This window comes from Crassostrea angulata, unplaced genomic scaffold (assembly GCF_025612915.1).
Source record: "Crassostrea angulata isolate pt1a10 unplaced genomic scaffold, ASM2561291v2 HiC_scaffold_74, whole genome shotgun sequence".
Lineage (NCBI taxonomy): Eukaryota > Metazoa > Mollusca > Bivalvia > Ostreida > Ostreidae > Magallana > Magallana angulata.
Window position 1 is genome coordinate 57,646 of NW_026441629.1, and position 7,945 is coordinate 65,590.

Sequence of the window (7,945 nt, forward strand, 5' to 3'; positions counted from 1 at the left end):
GTCCTGCTATCTCCTCCTAAACGAAAAAAGATATTGAATTTAAATTTTCAGGGATTGTAGACAAAAGATTGTAGATGTGTTTAAAGGCATATATGGTTGTCTGGCTTCAAAGGCGTCGAAGCTCGCCTGGACCCGAAAATTGAGTTTGAAAAAACGACGTAATTTTTAATGGTTTTCGTTCTTTATCTCCTTTCCTGAAAATATTTTACCATAACATATAGAGCAAATAAAATTTATATTTACAAGAGCTTTTGTTTGATAACAAGAAAAAGGGGCTGGTCCCTCAAATTAGGGCCAAAAGGGCTCTAAAGTCTTTCTTCCATTGCACTTTACTGAGAAATATTTTGTAATATGTTTAAGAAGCAAAAATGTTCATCTTTCATTAATAAAACTATACATTATAAAATTTTTATTATGCGTTACGTAATTACGGGTTTTAAGGGGCCAGAAGTCCAAAACTGCGATCGAATATATCTCAAAAAGGACAAATATTTTGAAAAGCAATATAGAATAAAAGATGCTTAGAATGGTGTTTTAAACAATATTCAATCATTAAAATTTCGTTATCTGGCCCCAATAAGGAGATTAGGGGTCGGCCCCTAAAACGTCCTATCCCAGATAGATCAAAACGGCAAAGAATTTCTAAACACTTGTTGAACAAAATATGTTTAATATCAAAAGAACTTTCGTATGATGCCAAGAAAAAGGGGCTAGCCCTTCAATTTAGGGGCCAAAAGGGCTCTAAAGTCTTTCTTCCATAGCACTTTACTGAGAAATGTTTTGTAATATGTTTAAGAGGCAAAAATGTTCATCTTTCACTAATAAAACTATACATTATAATTATTTTATCATGCGTTACGTAATTAGGGGTTTTAAGGGGCCAGAAGTCCAAAACTTCGATCGAATATATCTCAAAAAGGACAAATATTTTGAAAAGCAATATAGAATAAAAGATGCTTAGAATGATGTTTTAAACAAAATTCAATTATAAAAGTTTCGTTATCTGGCCCCAATAAGGAGATTAGGGGTCGGCCCCTAAAACGTCCTATCCCAGATAGCTCAAAAACGGCAAAGAATTTCTAAACACTTGTTGAACAAAATATGTTTAATATCAAAAGAACTTTCGTATGACCAAGAAAAAGGGGCTGGCCCTTCAATTTAGGGGCCAAAAAGGCTCTAAAGTCTTTCTTTCATAGCACTTTACTGAAAAATATTTTGTTATATGTTTAGGAAGCAATAATTTTCATCTCACATTTATTTAACAATATGTTATAATTATTTTATCATGTGCTCCGTATTAAGGGGTTTTTAATGGGTTTTAAGGGGCCAGAAGTACAAAACGTTGATAACGTACCTCAAACAGAACAAATATTTTAAAAAGCATCATTTTGAAAATCAATATAGAATAAAATGCTGAGAATGATGTTCCTAACAAAATTCAACCATCAATTTTTTTTTTATTGTTGCACCGATAAGGAGATAAAGGGTCAAATATCAAAGTCAAGGTCATATAACCTTAAAAAAATCGCACGGAAGACCTCCTCGTTGCTCGCAACGAGATCGTGTCTAGTTCTTCTTATTCTTCTTCTTCATCCAAATTTGTCCAGGCCGTAACTTAAATACCCTTTGACATTAAGACTTCAAACTTGTAACATAGGTAGATGGTATTAAGAAGAAGTGCACGCCACCAAAAGTTTTGACCTTGACCTATTTTGTTTTTCAAGGTCAAGCTTTTCATAAAAAATATTGTTCGGACCATAACACAAGACTCCTTTAACTTAAAGACTAATAACTTGTATCATAAATAGATAGTATATAACCTAGTTGAACCTTACCAAAATTTTTGACCTTGACCTAGAATTATTATTTCAAGGTCATATTAGAAAAAACTTCATCGTTCAACTTCTGAATATACTTTGACAGAAGGACTTCAAACTTTAAACAAAGAACAATAATAATACTCTTAGGTGTACTATTGAATAATATTTCACCTTGACCTTGTTTTACTCAAGGTCAAATTAAGAAAAAATAATAACATTTTGTCTGGGTCATAACTTTAATACCCTTTGACATTAAGACTTCAAACTTGAAACATAGGTAGATGGTATTAAGAAGGAGTGCACGCCACCAAAAGTTTTGACCTTGACCTATTTTGCTCTTCAAGGTCAAGCTTTTCATAAAAAATATTGTCCGGACCATAACACAAGACTCCTTTAACATACAGACTTTTAACTTGTATCATAGATAGATGGTATATAACCTAATTGAACCTTACCAAAATTTTTGACCTTGACCTAGAATTATTATTTCAAGGTCATAGTAGAAAAAACTTCATTGTTCAACTCCTGAATATACTTTGTCAGAAGGACTTCAAACTTTAAACAAAGAACAATAATAATACACTTAGGTGTAATTTTGAATAATATTTCACCTTGACCTTGTTGTACAAAAGGTCAGATTAAGAAAAAAATAAATTTTTGTCTGGATCATAACTTTAATACCCTTTGACATTCAGACTTCAAACTTGAAACATAGGTAGATGTTAATAGGAAGGAGTGCTTGTCACCAAAAGTTTTGATCTTGACCTATTTTGTTCTTCAAGGTCAAGCTTTTCATAAAAAATATTATTCGGACCATAGCACAAGACTCCTTTAACATACAGACTTTTAACTTGTATCATAGATAGATGATATATAACCTAGTTGAACCTTACCAAAATTTTTGACCTTGACCTAAAAATTTTATTTCAAGGTCATATTAGAAAAAACTTCATTGTTCAACTCCTGAATATACTTTGACAGAAGGACTTCAAACTTTATACAAAGAACAATAATAATACACTTAGGTGTACTATTGATTTATATGACCTTGACCATGTTTTACTCAAGGTCAAATTAATTTTGTCTGGGTCTGGGTAACATACAGCTGACATCATTTTTTTTCAATTGTTAAATTTGCCCCATATAACAATCCTTGGGGAGAAGGGGAGACATGTGTTTTTTTTGTAACAAAACAATACCCACTCGTTTTTATGTATAAAATTCTAACCATTCGCAAAACTTTAGATAATTTTGAAATATTTGACCCAAATCTTGGATCTAAGTGCACAAACGACTTTAAACATTTTGATTCAGTATCTGACGAAGATGTTAGGTGTGATCAAAAACTCAAAGTCTACTACCTGTCCAACTGACCCAATCCCATCAAAACTGATCAAGGGGGTTCAGTACCGAAACAGCTCTACTAAAATTATCAGACATTGTGTGGAAAATGGAGAGGCAGGAAGTCAACGCCTTAGTCGCATTAGATCTTTCCGCTGCATTCGATACGGTTGACCATTCCATACTTAGTAAAGTGTTACAAATTACCTTGGAGTCTCCGTGTCAGCACTTTTTTGGTTTCAATCGTACCTTTCTTCGAGGAAGGCGGAAGTGCATACTGTAAATTCATAATTAAACGCGAGGAATTAATATCCGCGTAAAATCGCAAGAAGCCCGTCTCGCGAATTCTAAAATCTCGCTTTTAATTTTGGGAGACATGTAAACTAATGAAACTATGATGAAATTTCGCCATTCGCGATTTTATGTTCTCGCGATTTTATGGTAAATCGTTGAATCGCGGAATTAAGTACCTGCGTAAAATAAGGAATCTACAGTATCAATATCTCTAAATCTCAGTCTAGATGCCTGGTCTTTTCGGTACCACAAGGCAGTATATGTGGACATGTGCTCTATACTGTATACGCAAGTACTTTAAAACAGTTCATCAAATACTCGGTCGTATTACTAAGTTATGCCGATGACCACTCCGCATATGATACTTTCAATCCAAAGGCAATCGTAGATGAAAAGCGTGTAATAACAAATTTAGAGAATGTCTTAGTTAATATCAATGACTGGATCAATGTAAACAGACTGAAACTTGACCCAAGTAAAACTGAGTTTGTGTTATTTGGAAGTCCGCAGATGCTATCTTTGTCTTCATTTACTTCCATAAATGTTGTGGGTGCTAGTCTAAATTCATCTCTGTGTATCAAGTATCTTGGTTGTTATCTAGATGAACATTTAACTTTCAAGAAATTGGTCAGCGAAAAATGCAAAACAATATCATTGAATTTGTACTTTTTTTTTTAAATTTTATTGTCATTTTCAATTTATTGCAAGAAATCAAAGAAACAAAGTAATTTTTTATTGGCACTCACACACCCTTTCATACACTTGTACACATAACTATCAGAAACATTCTAATTGTTTACATGAAAATTACAGTTCAAAAATATTTTTCCAGTTTGACAATTGTTTGTCAAATTTTACAATTTCACATGATTTTATTGATATGTACATGTATCTTTAATCCTTATATTTGAAATAGATATGTTGTAGTAGTCCCTTAAAGTGAGGGATCTTTTTTTTGTTTCAAACAGTTAAAAATATACTGTTTGGTATACAAAATTATAAAGTTTACAACTTTGTTACCCCAATTTAGAGGTATTTCACCAACTATTACATTAGTAATATTAAATCCAATCCTATTTGTAGTTTTACAATAGATATGCATGCTGAGTTAATTCCATAAGGGCAGTATTTCTAAACATTTCATAAAAACATGTAGAATTGATTCTACATCTGCTTTGCAAAAAGAGCAACAATCATCAGTGCTTACATTAATTTGTTTAAGATATCATTTTGTAGGCAACATTCTGAAAAGAATTCTGTACTGAAGCCACTGTACTGAGGTATCAGCACTTGTTTTAAAACATACTTTAAAGAACTCTTTAACTGAGACATTAATTTCCAGATGCATGAAAAAGTTTCTAGGTTGCTCGGTGAGCTCGGAGGGGGTTGATATGGGTGACCAATATATTGAAGCAGTTCGAGACTGGCCAAGACCCGAAAACACCAAGGCAGTTGAGAGATTCTTAGGGTTCGCGAATTATCACCGGAACTTTATCCCTCATTTTTCAGAAGTTGCAGTCCCGCTTTATGCTATCACGGGCAAGGCTGCCTTCCGGTGGGGAAGTGAACAAGAACAAGCCTTTCGAGACCTAATATCGCGTCTGACTAGCCCCCCAGTATTGGCTATCCCGACCCAGGAGGGGTACTTCATTCTGGATACTGACGCCTCAGACCTCGCCATTGGCGGGGAATTATGCCATGCATGTAATTGCGAACCTGTGTTACTTTTATTTTGATCTACTTTTTTACAGTTTTAAAACACAAGAAAAACACTAGGTTATAAAGATTGAAAAGGCTTTTCTGAATTTCAGTGTCAATTCATTAATTAAAAATACTGGAATGACTTGAAGACAATGTTTTTCTTCATTTTTCCTCATGTTACAGAGGTGGTATCTCATTGTTTACCATGATTATAATTAGCCATAGAATTTAAAATTTGAGACAAAACGAATACATGTATGTCTTTCTAAAGCGCAAACATATATGGAGGTGTGTTATAAATAAATAAATAAATAAATAAATAAGGGAGATTTTGAAATAATTTTTACATTATAAAAGATTTGAAACTTTTTATCAGACAGTTTACAAAATCTCAGCAATTATGTTGGATTCCTATAAAAAATGAGAAAAATCTCTATGATTTTTATATGCACTAAGAGAAATGATATAATTGAATTTCATATTTAGGTCTTTCCACCTTTCAGGTGAAAGACCTTTTGTATTTCTTATGTTTTTAGGTCTTTCCACCTTTCAGGTGAAAGACCTTTTGTTTTCTTTATGTTTTTTATTCTTATTTTTTTTTCTCTATTTTCCAAGGGACAGCTTTTTTATTATAAGACATATTGAAACAATTTTTCCTTCATGTAATTGACCATTTAAAGTTATGATACCAAATGACCCTGTTCCTGATAACCCCATGAACTTACAAAGTTAATGCCCTTGTTTAAGAAAAGCTTGTTATCGCTACTCCTTTGAAACCATAAGAGATATAATCTTGGAATTTTTACCAATGTCTTCAGTACACTTAGAGGGTTCTTTAATCTATCATACCGAAATGATCTGAGGCCCCCTTCTAGTAGTTATTGCCCCTGAAAGTATTTGAATTTCTATAAAATCACTTCCAACTTTTTTATTATTTGTCACAGAGACTTCGGACCACTTGGGATGAAAGCGTCTACCTTGGCCGATCAAAATGACATCAAGGTCAAAAGTCAAGGTCATTTGGAAATCCGTTAATTTATGAGTTATTAGATCTCTTTTGTCTAGTGTGGTAGAGAAAAACTTTTTCATGAATGAAATAGGACATCTTAAGACATTTTAAAATATAGCCCCTTGGCTTTTTCTTTTAAATGTTAACAGAGTTATTGCCCCTATTGTACAAAATGCTTGTTATCGCTACTCCTCATTAATCGTATGAGATAGAGACTTGAAACTTTTACCAATGTCTTCAGTACACTTAGAGGGTTCTTCAATCTATTCATTCCGAAAGGATCTGAGGTCCCCTTCTAGTAGTTATTGCCCATGAAAGTATTTGAATTTCTATAAAATCACTTCCAACTTGTTTATTATATGTCATAGAGACTTCGGATTACTTGGGATGGAAGCGTCTACCTTGGCCAAACAAAATGACATAAAGGTCAAAGGTCAAGGTCAAGCAATAAAAAAATTGCAAACTTTATCGTTTGACACTTTTTTTATGAAGTAACGCAGGAAAAATACTTTAATCTATTAAAGCAATCTTATTTCAAACATAAAACAACAATGAGGTGGAAAGATCTCTAATTGTTCGAAAACAATTAGTCTACTAGTTTATTATTATTTTTTTTCTTCTCTTTTTTTCCAGGGACAGCTTTTTTATTTCAAGAGATATTGAAACAATTTTTTCTTTATGTTATTGGCCATTAAAAGTTATAGTGCCAAATGACCCTTTGCTCGATAACTCCCAGAACTTACAAAGTTATTGCCCTTGTGTACGAAAAGCTTGTTATCGCTACTCCTCTGAAACCATAAGAGATGGAAACTTGGAACTTTTACCAATGTCTTCAGTACACTTAGAGGGTTCTTCAATCTATTCATACCGAGCGGATTTGAGCCCCACTTCTAGTAGTTACTGCCCTTGCAAGTATTTACATATCTATAAAATCACTTCCAACTTTTTCATTATTTGTTGTAGAGACTTCGGACCACTTGGAATATAAGCGTCTACCTTGGCCGAACAAAATGAAATAAAGGTCAAAAGTCAAGGTCATCTTGAAATCCATTAATTAATGAGTTTTTAGATCTCTTTTGTTTAGGGTGGTAGGGAAAAACTTTTTCATGAATGTGGTAGAACATCTTAAGACATTTTAAAATATAACCCCTTGGCTCCTTCCTTTAAAAAGTTACAGAGTTATTACCCCTATTTACGAAAAGCTTGTTATCGCTACTCCTCTGAAATCATAAGAGATAGAAACCTGGAATTTTTACCAATATCTTCAGTACACTTAGAGAATTCTCCAATCTATACATACCGAAAGGATCTGAGGCCCCCTTCTAGTAGTTATTGCCCCTGAAAGTATTTACATTTCCATAAAATCATTTCCAACTTTTTTATTATTTGTCATAGAGACTTTGGACTACTTGGGATGGAAGCGTCTTCCTTGGCCGAACAAAATGACATAAAGGTCAAAGGTCAAGGTCATCTGAAAATCTCTTAATTAATGAGTTTTTAGATCTCTTTTGTTTGGGATGGTAGAGAAAAACTTTTCCATGGATGTGGTAGGACATCTTAAGACATTTCAAAATTTTACCCTTTGACCCTTACCATGTAACAATTATAGAGTTATTGCTACTCCTCATTAACCGTTAGAGATAGAGACTTGAAACTTTTACTAATATATTCAGTATACTTAGACACTCCTTCAATCTATTCAAACCAACAGGGTCCTTAGTCCCTTTCTAGCAGTTATTGCCCCTGAACGTTTCGAACATTCAATAAAAAACACAAATAA